The 14659-nt window shown below is 41.1% G+C and overlaps 1 protein-coding gene across 7 annotated transcripts in view; it reads left to right on the plus strand.

The window, feature by feature from the left end:
* axin1 (axin 1) overlaps positions 1 to 14659 on the plus strand; it is a 164181-nt gene that overhangs the window by 50286 nt on the left and 99236 nt on the right. The gene's annotated exons all lie outside the window — the stretch shown is intronic.

A 14659-nucleotide genomic window follows, 5' to 3' on the forward strand; every position in this document is an offset into this window, starting at 1 on the left:
TTGAGGATGATCTACATCTTGGGTTACTGAACAAGTAAATACACATTCATGAATATTTTGTCTCTGAGAATCATGGGAAAGAAATAAATCTATAGGAGTCTCTGAGCATCATTTTATAAATGTCTAGGGTAGCATGATGAACATATAAACTGAATAAATATTTTACACCAGTCTCCACTTTGCAAGGCATCAGCAACACACTAAAAAATTGAGTCAGAATGCAGATGAGAGTGTAGTCACTATTACTAAGGAGGTGCCTTGGAAGCTCTACGGTCTTAAAAGTCATCTGGACAAGATGGATTACACCCTGGAGTTCTGAAAGAGGTAGCTGAAGAGGAATTAGTAGTGATCTTTCAAGAATCACTAAATTCTGGAATGACTGCAAAATAGCAAATGCCACTGCACCCTTTAAGGAGGGAGAAAGAAAACAGGAAATTATAGACCAGTTAGCTTGAATTCAGAGGGTGGGAATATGTTAGAGTCTGTTATTAAGGATGAGTTCTTGGGGTACTTGGAGGCACGTGATTAAAATAGGCTGAAATTACGATGTTTCTTTAAAGAAAAACCTTGTCTGACAAATCTGGAATTCTGAGGAAGTGACAAGCAGGATTGACAAAGCAGATTCAGTGGATGCCATTTATTTGGATTTTCAAAAGGCCTTTGACAAAGCACATGAGGCTGCTAAACAAGATAGGGGCCCATGGTATTACAGGAAAGTATGGATAGAAGATTGGCTGACTGAAACAGGCAGAGTGGGAATAAAGGGAGATGCTAGCGACTAGTGTTGTTCCACAGATGGTGGGTTCACTACTTTTCCCATTATATGTTAATGCTCTGAGTGATGGAATTGATGGCTTTATGATACAAAGCTAGGTTTGAGGGCAGGTGGTGTTGAAGCGGGGGTCTGCAGAAGGACTTGAACAGATTAGGAGAATGGACAAAAGTCATAGGTGGAATACAATGTAGGGAAGTGGATGGTTATGCACTTTGGTGGAAGAATCAAAGGCATAGACAGTTTTCTAAATGGGATGCAAATTCAAAAGTAGGAGGTGGAAAGGGACTTGGGAGTCCTAGTGCATAAAGGTTAACTTGCAGGTTGAGTCAGTAGTAAAAGAAGACAGGAAAGTGTTAACTTAATCCAGAAACTCAAGCCATTGCTGCTCTACTGCCATCCCTGGTAATGTTTCCTTCCAAAAACATTGGCCAGCTGCTCTCTCATGTCTCTGTAGTTACCTTAAATCCACTGTAAATCGAATACATATAATTTTAGCTTCTACCCCTCAAACTTTCATTATGATGACTGCTTCCCTAGGATTTCTTTACTTTAAACTCCCTAATCCAATCATTACACAAGAGCCAATCTAGAAATACCCTTTCCCTTGTGGGCTGCACTCCAAGCTGCTCTAAAAAGCCATCATATAGGCATTCTACAAATACCTACTCTTGAGATCCAGCACCAAACAGATCTTAATCTCCCTGCATAGTGATATCCCCCTTCGCCACCATAAAATGGCCATTTTTGTATGTTTTCTTTTTATTTCCAATGTAATTTGTATCCCACATTCCAGCTGCTGTACGGAGATCTGTGTATAACTTCCATCAAGATTTTTTACCTTTGTAGTTCCTCAATTCTCCCCACAAGAATTCTACATTTTCTAATTCTGTCACTTCTAAGGATTTGATTTCATCAACAAACCAGCCCTCCCCTTCTACACCTGCCTGTGCTTTCGATACAATGTGTATCAGTGGATGCTAACCTCCCACCTGTGAACTTCTCTAAAACACAACCGAGTGGCGACTGTTGTGTATTTAATGTTGCCATAATATTTGAGTAGTATTGTAAGTATATTTGATTAAACATTCTTTGATCATTTAAATAATTCATTATGTTTTGTATATGAAAATAGGTGGGTGGCATACATCATTGTGCCACCACGTCATAAGTATGTGTCTCGCAAAAGTAAGAATGAGATCACATGCTTTATTCCTGGCTCTGTTTTCCTTCAATTAGTTTTGTTTTGGCATTACAAAATATAACAGTGACAATGTCCTATCTGCCAATTGTTAAATGCAGTACCAAATAATCTACATTATTTTGTACACTGTATGCATTCAATCTTGTGTTCATCCCCCTTTTCAATACTGTCTCCGTGTTCAAAGTTCAAAGTAAAGTTCTAAGTAAATTTTATTATCAAAGTACATATTTCTATTTTTTGCACTTATTTTAACTTTAATCCAGTTTTCCTCATTATTATGTATTGCATTGTACTGCTGCCACAAAATAAACAAATTAACATCTTAAATCTGATTCTGATATGTCACCATATAAAACCCTGGGATTTATTTTCTTGTGGGCAAACTCAATAAATCTATAAAATAACAACCATTACAAAATCAATGAAGACTACCCAACTAAGGTGTTCAACCAGAGTACAGAAGACAACAAACTGCAAATACAAAAAGAATAAATAATATTAATAAATAAGAAATAAATATTGAGAACATGAAATGGAGAGTCCTTGAACGAGAGTCCATTGGTTGTGGGAACATTTCAGTGATGGGGCAAGTGAAGTTTATCCCCTTTGGTTCAAGAGCCTGATGGTTGAGGGGTAGTAACTGTTCCTGAACCTGGTGGTGAGTGTCCCAGGATTGTCTTACTACCTTCCTGATGGCAGCAGCGAAAAGAGAGCTTGTCTTGCCTGTTGGGGATCCCTGATAATAGATGCTGCTTTCCTGCGACATCATTTCATGTAGATGTGTTCAGTGGAGGGTTTTACCTGTGATGGACTTGTCCATATCCATTACTTTTTGTAGGTTTTTCAGTTCAAGGACATTGGTGTTTGCATACCAGGCTGTGATGCAACCAGTCAATATACTGTCCTCCACACATCTATAGAAGTTTGTCAAAGTTTTAGATATCATGCCCAATCTCTGCAAACTCCTGAGGAAGTAGAGGTGTTGCCATGTTTTCCTTGTAATTGTACTTGCATACTTGCACCCAGGACAGGTCCTCTGAAATAACAACACCTAGGAATTTAAAGTTGCCAACCTTTGCCAGCTCTGATCTTCTGATGAGGACTGGTTCACGGACCTCTGTCTGGTTTCATTCTTTTGAAGTCTATAATCATCTCCTTAATCTTGCTGATATTAAGTTAAGTCGTTGTTATAACACCACTCAGCCAAATTTTCAATCTCTCTCCTATGCTGATTCACCACTACCTTTGATTTGGCCTACGACAGTGGTAGTTTCAACAGACTTGGGCATGGCAATGGAGCTGTGCTTAGCCACAGTCACAAGTATAAAGTGGATAGAGCACCTGTGGGAGATGTTGCCAATATGAACTGACTGGAGTGTACAAGTGAGGAAATCCAGAATCCAATTCCATAAGGAAGTATTGAGGCCAAGGTCTTGGAGCTCATTGATTAGTTTTGAGGGGATCGTGGTATTGATTGCTGAGCTTTAGTCGCCAAAGAGCATCCTGGTGTATGCATCTTTGCTGTCCACGTGTTCTAGGGTTGAGTGAATAGCCAATGAGATGACATCTGCTATGGATGTGTTTATCTGGTAGGCAAATTGGAGTGGCTCCAAGTAGCTTGTCAGGCAGGAGTTGATATGTTTCATCACCAACCTCTCAAAACACTTCATTGCTGTGGATGTAATTGCTGCTGCACTATAGTCATTGAGGCAGGTCACCATGCTGTTCTTGTGCTCTGGTATAATTGAAGCCTGCTTTTGAAGCACTGCTGAAACGAGAGGTTAAGGATCTCAGTGGACACCCCAGCTTGTTGTGTATTTAGTACTTGGCCAAATACCTAATCTCGACTGGATGATTTTCATGGGTTCACCCTCCTGAAGGCTGCTCACATGTCAGCTTCAGAGAATGAAATCACAGTATCATTGGGAGATGTGGGAGGTTGTGATGGTTCCTCCATGTTTTGATAATTAAAGCGAGAATTGAGCTCATCGAGAAGCTAAGCTCTGCTGTCTCCTTGATTTAACTTCATAAGAGGTAATAGTATTCAAGCCCTGCTACAACTGTTGAGTTGTAATCCTTTGTTGATTCAAGTTTGGTCCTGAATTGCCACTTCACCCCGAGATGGCTTTCCGGAGATCATTCCTGGACCTCTTGTAACTTTCTTGGTCACCAGACTTGAATGCCTCTGGTCTGGCTCTCAGCAGATTTTGAATCTCATGGCTTTTGATTGTGGAAGACTGAATTTTTTTTGTGGGGGGACACTAGTCTATGGCTGTTGATGAGTTGTTGAACACAGCCCAGTCCACTGACTCAGAGCAATTCTGTAACCACTCCTCTGTTTCCTGTGACACCTCTTGTTGTCCTGGTCTCTGAAGCTTTACTCCTTTTGCCTCTGTCTGTATACAGGTAGGAGGAGGACAGTGAAGTGATCTAATTTACCAAAATACAGTCTTGATCATGGAATGGTAGGCATTCCTTATCTTGGTATAACAGTGGTTTAATATGTTGGGACCTCTGGTGTTACAGGTTATGTGCTGATGGTAATTGGGCAGGGTTTTCTTCAAACAATCCTGGTTGAGGTCTTACTGATTGTGTCGGGGTGGATTGTTTCTTGTTTGGAGATGGCATCATGCAGTATCGTGAGCACCTGATTATAGTCTGCTGCTGGTGGTATGTAAACTGTGGTCAGGATCATGGATGAGAACTTCCTAAGTAAATAGAATGGACAGCATTTGACCGTTAGGTGTTCCAAGTCAGTGGAACATGTTCAACAAAATCGCTACGTTGGAGCACCACTAATTCAGATTCAGATTCAGTTTATTGTCATTTAGAAACCACAAATGCAATGCAGTTAAAAAATTGAGACAACGTACCTCCGGAATGATATCACAAAAGCACATGACAAAACAGACTACACCAGAAAATCCACATAACGGAGAGGCTGCTGCGTATTAATATTGCGCTACCATCTTAGCGCATTCCTCAGAAAGGAGCTCCAAATCCACCAGACAAAACAGGACTAAAAACTAAAGCTACAAGACCTGCACAAAACCACATAGTTACAACAGTGCAAACAATAGCAAAATTGATTTTTTTAAAAAACAGACCATGGGCACAGTAAAAATTGTCCAAAGATGTTAAAAGACCATAAGTTCGAAAGAAACCACCACACAGTTTCCACAAGTCCTCAGAGTCCCGATAGACTTGCCATCCCACGCAGGTGGCAGAAGGGAATACCTCCACTATGGACTTCCACGGCACTGCTGGACTCAGCCTCGCAGACACAGCACACAGTGAAAGCGCTCCAACCGCAGCGGACTCCAAGTCCGTCGAACCTCCGAGCCTCTGGCAATCCCCTCCGGCACAACTTCTCCGAGCACCATCCTCTGCCGAGCGTATTAAGACACCCCCGCCAATGGCCACGGGCACTGACCCCGAGGACTGGGGAATAGTTTATCATGAAGCACACATACCCTCCTTTTGCCTTTCCCAAATCAGCAGTTGGGTCCATTCTGTAAATTGAGAAACCCTCGGTTCAGATAATTGTTTCTGGTGTGCTGGAAGAAACCTGTCTTGGTCAGACATACAATACAACTGACTCTGAGTCTTCTCCAATACAGCAATTTTGCCCTCGGGTCCTCAATTTTGTTCACCAGCAACTGCACATTTGCCAATAAGAAGCTGGGTAGAGGAGGTCTTATCTGTGTTTCAGCCTGTCTGGCCATGGCAATGAACCTTCGTCTGCTTGAAGATGCTGTTCCTGTCTGGTCCACTGAGTCCTTCAGATGATCATCAGAAATGTAGCTTATAAAATTGATTTAAAAGTACATTGCTTATGGGGAAGTTGCATGCTGCAGATTGCAGTGAGAGTAACTCGAGAGGTATATTTAAAAAGGTATTTAGAATTATTGTCTGAAGCCCACAGAACATTGAGACTTCAATTACCTCTCCTGCGCTATCCTTTTTATTGCTTTATTCATAATTTTTCAAGCTGTTGAAACCAACCCCTAATATAAAGCTATATCCAGAGGCCCAGTTATGTCACTTATTGGGACCATGGTTCCAGCATGGTTCAGGTGGAGTCTACCTCATCAGAACTGCCCCCTCCTTTCCCTAATACTGATGTCCCACAAATTCAAATCCACTTCTTTCACACCAGTTTTTAAAGGCACCTATTTTGTTCTCTGATCTTATAAACTCTGTGCCAATTCACACATGGCTCAGGTAACCATCCAGAGATTATCTTTTAAATACTGCATTTTAATTTAGTCCCTAGCTGCCCAAATTCCCTCAACAGGACCTCTTTCCTTGTTCTTCCTATGTCGTTGGTAACAACATGGGCCACTACGCTGTGATGTCCATATTGCCATACATGAAGATCCAAAGGGGATTTACAAAAATGAACCCAGAATAAACAGGTAAATGTGTAAGGAGTGCATGGCTTTCAACCTGTAATCCCTGGAGTTCAGAAGAATGGGGGTGGGGGAATCTCCTTGAAACCTACTAAACATTGAAAGGCTTGATAGTGGACACAGCATATTTCATTAGTGGAAAAGTCTTAAGACCAGAGGGCATCCACAACATCAGAATAGAAGAACGGGTTAGAACAGATAAGAATTTCTTTAGCCAGAATGAGGTGAATCTGTGGAATTCATTGCCACAAACTACTATGGAGCTCCTCGTTGGATAGTTTTTAAAAAAAGTTGATAGGCTCTTGATTCATGAGGATATCAAAGGTTACAGGCAGAAAGTAGGAGAATTGGGTTGAGAAGGAAAATAAGTCAGCCATGTTTGAATGGTCAGGTGAACTTGATGGGCTGAATAGCCTAATTCTGCTCCTATGTCTTATGGTCTTAAATAGGTTTACAGGATATCTTTTTGTACGTGTTCTTGAGGCTTTTCCACATTATCATTGACATTTTCCATTCCTTATCCAGCATATTCATTGCCTCTTCGTTAGTGCCTCTGTTTTCTAGGGTTTTGCAATCTCTAATACTTGGAGAATTCAGTGATGAATCACTGTATCTTAATCACCTTAACTTCTGTTGGGCTGATAACATTCTTGCTTTACAGTTCTTCAGGGCAGTTTTTCCTTCAAGCTGATAGCTACCAAATCTTCCTTTTGGTTTCATTTCATTTATTGACATTTCTTGACTTTCTCTGTCATTGGAATTTATATTGACTCCAATGTTAAAGCTGTCAAGAAGAAACTCGATTTTGTCTGCTGCATTGATACTTTGCTGTGAACAATTTCAAATATATGAAGTCATTTCCAAACTTTCCAGACTATTATCCGAGAAGCCTATTTTTCACACCTATTTTGCATTGTTGTACAAAGTGCCAAAATTATTTGATACCCTAAGGTTTTGGTGAGGCTACATCAAGTATACCATGGAGTTTTGGTTTACTCACTTAAAAAAAAAAGTAGTAGTGGATGCAGTCCAAAGTCCTAGAATACTGCAGTGTAGATACAGGGCCTATTGCTATCTAGGCCATGCTGACATGGTCTTCTGTCTAGTCCCGTCTACCTATACTTGAACCGTAGCCTTCTATATCTCTATCATCCATATACCTCTCCAAACTTCTCTTAAACATTACAATTGATTCAGCAGGCTAATTCCAAAGATAGCAAGGTTGCACAAAATAGACAGTTTGAGAGTTCAAAAGAATGAGAATTACCCTGAAGATCTAAGGAGACTTGACAGGGTCAGTGTTGAAATGTTTTACCTTGTGGAACAGTTAGCAACAAGGAATGCCTGTGTTTAAAACTCAAGTTGATAGAAATTCCTTTTGGGTGTGTTGAATCTCTGGAACTCTGTTCCCGTGGGTGATTGAAGCTAGATCGTTATAAATATTTAAGATAGATATGTATTTGACAGTTAAAGGTGATGGGAAACTAGTGGAGAAGTTGAAGCCAGCATAGACCAACCATTGTCATACTGAATGCTGGGGCAGGTTAGAGGGCTTAATGATTTTCTACTACTCTTATTTTGTCCTGACGAAGGGTCTCGCCCCAAAACGTCGACAGCGCTTCTCCCTATAGATGCTGCCTGATCTGCTGCGTTCCACCAGCACTTTGTGTGTGTTGCTTGAATTTCCAGTATCTGCAGATTTCCTCGTGTTTGACTTATTTTGTGTTGTGTTTTTATTTTTTCAGTATCCTGCTGAAATTTTGATTACCTCAAAAAAAATTCAGTTTTTGTATCCACTCTAGTAAATTCTCTACTATCCCGAATACAGAACCTTCAGTCTCTAATACTTTTTTGCTTCAAAAATTTGTTTCATGAAACTTTCATGGATTAATTACTGCTACTTGGGTGACCTACTTGTTTCTAAATGTTTTCAACAGATATTGTCATAGTAATTTTAGTAGCATTGCACAGCACTGAAATGGATCCTTCAGATGTCCATGTTCATCCTCATCTTTTTGCCCATCTGCACTAGCTACATTTGCCAGCATTTAACAACTATATCCAAACATATACAAATTTCCTCTCCCATAAATCCCCTTAAATTCGTTCTCACCTTAAACCTATGCTGACTTGGTTTTTTCCCCCAACCATCTCCCCTATTTATTCCTCTTATTTTATGTAGTACTTCTATCAGTCAGACCAGTCTTCAGCTACCTTTGCTCCAGAGCATATAAAATTAGCCCAATCTATATCCATAATTAAAGTCATTCAATCCAGGATGACAATCAAGATCCTAGTGAATCTACTTTGCACTCTCTTCAGTCTAGTCACATCCATTCTATATTGTGGTGACCCGAACAGTACCCACTTCTCCAAGTGATGCCCAACTAATATTTTGTAAAATTTCAACATAATGTCCCAAAGTTTATATTTAGTACCTTGTCCCATGAAAGCATGTATGCCTTGTGTTTTATTCACACTATCAACTTTTATTACTACTTTCAGGGATCTGAATTTTCCGTTCGTTGAAATTACTTAGCATCTTATATAGAATTTACTGTATTTTTCATGCACCTAATTACCTTTACAAAAATATTGTCAGGCTCATTTTGCAGATCTAGACTTCTCATAGTGATTTATTTTTTTAAGACCAGGCTTAAATTACATTTCAAAGCCTACTGTTTTATTGCTATATTCAGCATATTAACTGCAATGTTGCACTTTTTTGGATTATACTTTCAAGAATGCAAAAATGCTAGCATATTGCTTAACAGTGGACTGCAAACATATTTGTAGTGTTGATTTTGCGTTTCAATCACGATCAATGGTGAAGATTAATTTGAAACAACTAAGGGCTTAAAGGTTAAACTTATTTTTCGGATACAGACGTTTTGAAATTTTAATTAGCAATTTGAAATTCTTTCACTGTCACATGGAGAGAAGATTTTTTGGCACCTGATTTTAATTATTAAAAGGCATTTCACCTTTTTAATTGCTTCATTTTATTTAGGTTGAATGTGTTGTCACATGCATATTAAGATGTATGCAAAATGATGGTATGAATAATCTGAAGAAAAGCTTAGCAAACATTCAAGTCAGAAGTTGAAAAAAATGCTCCCACTCATAATTTTGGGGCAGCAAAAAGAATGGAGTGGCAGAAGTAGCAAAGGAGTTAATGATGAATTGCTTAGTTTCCTAAAATTTGAGGAGCTTGAATCCTATTCCCTAAATAGCTGTAAAACATCAGTTTGTAATAGTAATTCTTAAATTTTCACTCAGTACCTTTCCCTGTTCTTAATGTCGTAAGTTAAAATTGTATGTTCCTACAGCTTGGTACATTATCAAAAAGGTGGAAGTGCTGTGAACACTGCCAAAGCAAATATTGACCCCCAGGATAAATGTTGAAAACAAACCAGCTCCTGGTGAGGGCTTCTTTGCCAAAATTTCCTTGGGAGTAAAACAAAACTGCTGGGCCAACTCAGCTTATTAACCTCCACCAAAATGATGTTGCTGTTTTAAAATCTGGATTTGAACTTGCGCTTCTAAGTCTGGTATCTCCCAATTTGTACTGTTCCTGCGGCAGAATTTTTTAAAATAGCAATCCTTTAGTAATTGGTACATAAAGCTTAATGATAAAATTAATCCTGATATATAGAAATATATTAATTTTAAAATGAACACTCTAAGAATTGACATATTAATGAACATATAAATGATATTGTGCTTCCTCTCGGACTTTGCTATTTGAGCCATTATGAAATATTAAACATTGAAAGATTTTAATTTTGCCTACTTTTGTATTTAACTCTTTGGCATGTATTACAGGTTCTATATGGGCTCTGAAACCAATCCGATTAATTTTATGAAATTACTGTTTTCGGTATAATCTAACTTGTGTTACACAAGTTGTAGTTTAACTGCACTAAAATTGAACTAATGTGAATATCCAGGTCTAGCTGCTTCCAGAGAATTATCTCAGTAGGTATTCATTATGTTGTCAATCAAAGTGCTGGTGAAATGAATTGGATGGGTTTAAATGCTTGGAAAGAGGCTCTCCCCTACACCTCCAAATATTATGTCAGCTTTTGGGCAAAGGTTCATGGATAATTAGATCCAAGTACACATTGAACTCTCTTTCCTGCATAGGTATGGAAAGATCCATTTGGAGAACTGCCACTATGTCAGGAATCCGAATTGCAGGATTTGGTATTGTGCTTGTCTATGATTGAGATGTTCAGGTAAATGACATATGATACAGGATAAAAAATATTAGGAGAATCTTGTAGTTTTTTAATTTGATTTATCAAAATCATTCCTGAACTGGAGTTTGAGGCCATTAAAGTTCAAGGTAAATTTATTATTAAAGAACATGTATATCACCATATATAACTGTGAGATTCATTTTCTTGTGGGCTTAATAAATCCATAACAAAATAATAACCATAATAGAATCAATGAAAGACCACACCAACTTGGGTGTTCAACCAGTATTCAAAATACAACAAACTGTGCAAATACAAAAAGAAAGGAATAATAACAAACAATAAATATCAAGAACGTGAGCTGACGGGCACTTGAAAACAAGTCATAGCTTGTGGGAACATTTTAATGCAAGTGAAGTTGAGTAAAGTTTTCCTGTTTGGTTCAAGGGCCTGATGATTGAAGGATAAAAGCTGTTCCTTAAGCTGGTGGTGAGAGTTCCGAGGCTCCTGTACTACCACCTCAATGGCAGCTGCAAGAAGAGAGCATATTCTGGGTGATGGTGTTCCCTGATGATGGATGCTGCTTTCCTGTGATGACGCTTCGTGTACGTGTGCTCAGTGATGGGGAGGGCTTTACTTGTGATGGACTAGGTGGTATCCATTTTTTTTGTAGGATTTTCCTTTTAAGGGCATTGGTGCTTTGATGCAGCTGGTCAATATACTCTCCATTTATCGAAGTTGGTCAGAGTTTTAGATGACATGCTGAATTTCTGTAAACTCCTAAGGAAGTAGAGGCTCTGTCATGATGCCTTCATATTTGTACTTGTCTGCTGGGTCCAGGACAGGTCCTCTGAAATAAATACACTGAGGAATTTAAAGTTGCTCAACCCCTCCACCTCTGATCCTTTGAGGACTGATTCATGGACCTCCGGTTTCCTCCTCCTGAAGCCAATAATCAGCTCCTATACCTTCCTAACATTGAGTAAGAGGTTGTTGTTGTGGCACCACTCAGCCAGGTTTTCTTTCTCACTCCTATATGCTGATTCGACCATAATCAAAGTTGTCTTTTGAGCTTATCATTAGAATTAATACTGTAAATGTAAGAAATAACAGTATGCACACTGTCATCAGTGTTTTATACTGTTAATTTGTTTTGAATACTGTGTATATTCTTATAAAGAAGGCTACGAATAATTATTTCTTGCTAATTTGTTATCTATATATTGGTAGTGATTGTGTACCAGATATTAATCCAGCTTTATGGATATAACAATCTTTATCAGCATGTGACACTTTCTTATTTGTGCTTTATTTCTAGAAAAGTCTATTAGGAAGAGAACATAAACTGCCTATCTACGTAGTACACATGATTTCCTGTGACATTGCTTATAATTTTAATGGCTTTTAAAACAAAGGGATATCATGCCAATAATTTAAAACAGATGTTATTGTCATTATTGAGAGGTTCTTGAATTCATAGTTTGGGATTTTAAGTAATTAAAGTTTGTTTAAAAAGCCTTGTTTAAAAACAGTCTAAAAATAAAAATGTAAAGCTCCAAGATGTTTTTTTAGAAACTGAACAGTTAATATGAAGAATCTTGAAAACCACAGTACATTGCAACCCAGGGCATATTCAAAACCCAGACTCCAGCACCATCACCACGGGTTCCAACGACCATGGACAGCTTCAAAGCGATTGCGCAACCACCGACTGTGACTCCAGCCTTGAACTCCAGGCCGGGTCTTCACATGCTGCGGTTGTGACTCCCGCCTCCCCTTTCCCCACCACCACTCTGCCATCCCTTCTCTCTCAGATCCCATCGTCAGCTCCTGGGCCCTCAGAGGCTCCATCTTCCTCTCATCCCAACCCTTCCCTCTCCACTGACACTACCAGCCTCCCTCCCCCCTCTGATCCCATCTCTCATCTGTGCCGGGTCTTTACCATTCCCTCCGACTTTCAACTCTCTGAGGCAGAGCGCTCTGTCTTCAGTAAGGGCCTCAGCTTTGTCCCCCTTAGCCCACACCTCAGCGAGTTCCGCGTATGCCATGACGCAGAACTCTTCTTCCACCGGCTCCGTCTCCGAGCTTATTTCTTTGGCAAGGACTCTCCTACCCCCACTGATGACCCCTTCTCCCGTCTTCAACCCTCCTCCTCTTCATGGACACCCCGCTCTGGTCTTCAACCTGCTCTGGATCTCTTTATTGCTAATTGCTGACGGGACATCAACCGTCTGGACTTCACCACACCCTGTTCCAATTCCAACCTAACTCCTTCCGAACACTCTGCTTTCCGCTCCCTCCGCACCAATCCAAACCTCACTATAAAACCCGCTGATAAGGGGGGAGCTGTTGTTGTCTGGCGTGCTGACCTCTACTTGGCCGAGGCACAGCGACAACTCTCTGATACCTCCTCTTATTTTCCCCTTGATCATGACCCCACTTAGGAGCACCAGGCCATTGTCTCCTATACCATCACCAACCTTATCAGCTCTGGGAATCTCCCATCCACTGCCACCAACCTCATAGTTCCCACACCCTGCACTTCCCGTTTCTACCTCCTATCCAAGATCCATAAACGTGCCTGTCCAGGTAGACCCATTGTCTCAGCTTGCTCCTGCCCCACCGAACTCATTTCTGCATACCTTGACACTGTCTTATCCCCCCCCCGTTCAATCTCTTCACACCTATGTTCGTGACACTTCTCACACTTTGAATTTTTTCAATGATTTTAAGTTTCCTGGCCCCCACCGCCTTATTTTAACCATGGACGTCCAGTCCTTATATACCTCCATCCCCCACCCGGACGGTCTCAAAGCTCTTCGCTTCTTTTTGGATTCCAGACCTAACCAATTCCCCTCTACCACCACTCTCCTCCGTCTACCAGAATTAGTTCTTACTCTCAATAATTTCTCCTTTGGCTCCTCCCACTTCCCCCAAACCAAGGGTGTAGCCATGGGCACCCACATGGGTCCCAGTTATGCCTGCCTTTTTGTTGGGTTTGTGGAACAGTCCATGTTCCAACTCTATATGGGTATCCGTCCCCCTCTTTTCCTTCGCTACATCGACGACTGCATTGGCGCTGCCTCCTACACGCATGCTGAGCTCGTTGAATTCATTAACTTTGCCTCCAACTTTCACCCTGCCCTCAAATTTACCTGGTCCATTTCCGACACCTCCCTCCCCTTACTTGATCTTTCTGTCTCCATCTCTGCAGACAGCTTATTTACTGATATCTACTATAAGCCTACAGACTCTCACAGCTACCTGGCCTATTCCTCTTCCCACCCTGTCTCTTGCAAAAATGCTATCACCTTCTCACAATTCCTCCGTCTCCGCCGCATCTGCTCTCAGGATGAGGCTTTTCATTCCAGGACGAAGGAGATGTCTTCCTTTTTTTAAACAAAGGGGCTTCCCTTCTTTCACCATCAACTCTGCTCTCAAACGCATCTCTCCCATTTCCCGCACATCTGCCCTCACCCCATCCGCCCGCCACCCCACTCGGGATAGGGTTCCCCTTGTCCTCATCTACCACCCCACCAGCCTCCAGGTCCAACGTATAATTCTCCGTAACTTCCGCCACCTCCAATGGGATCCCACTACCAAGCACATCTTTCCCTCCCCCCCCCCCCTGCTTTCTGCAGGGATCGCTCCCTACGCAACTTCCTTGTCTACTCTTCCCTCCCATCCCTTCCCACCGATCTCCCTCCTGGCACTTATCCTTGTAAGCGGAACAAGTGGTACACCTGCCCTTACAGTTCCTCCCTCACCACCATTCAGGGCCCCAGACAGTCCTTCCAGGTGAGGCGACACTTCACCTGTGAGCCGGCTGGTGTGGTATACTGCGTTCAGTGCTCCCGGTGTGGCCTTTTATATATTGGTGAGACCCGACGCAGACTGGGACACCGTTTTGCTGAACACCTACGCTCGGTCCGCCAGAGAAAGCAGGATCTCCCAGTGGCCACGCATTTTAATTCCACGTCCCATTCCCATTCTGTTATGTCTATCTATGGCCTCCTCTACTGTCAAGATGAAGCCACACCCAGGTTGGAGGAACAACACCTTATATACC

Source organism: Hemitrygon akajei, chromosome 11 (genome assembly GCF_048418815.1).
Source record: "Hemitrygon akajei chromosome 11, sHemAka1.3, whole genome shotgun sequence".
NCBI classification, from domain to species: domain Eukaryota; kingdom Metazoa; phylum Chordata; class Chondrichthyes; order Myliobatiformes; family Dasyatidae; genus Hemitrygon; species Hemitrygon akajei.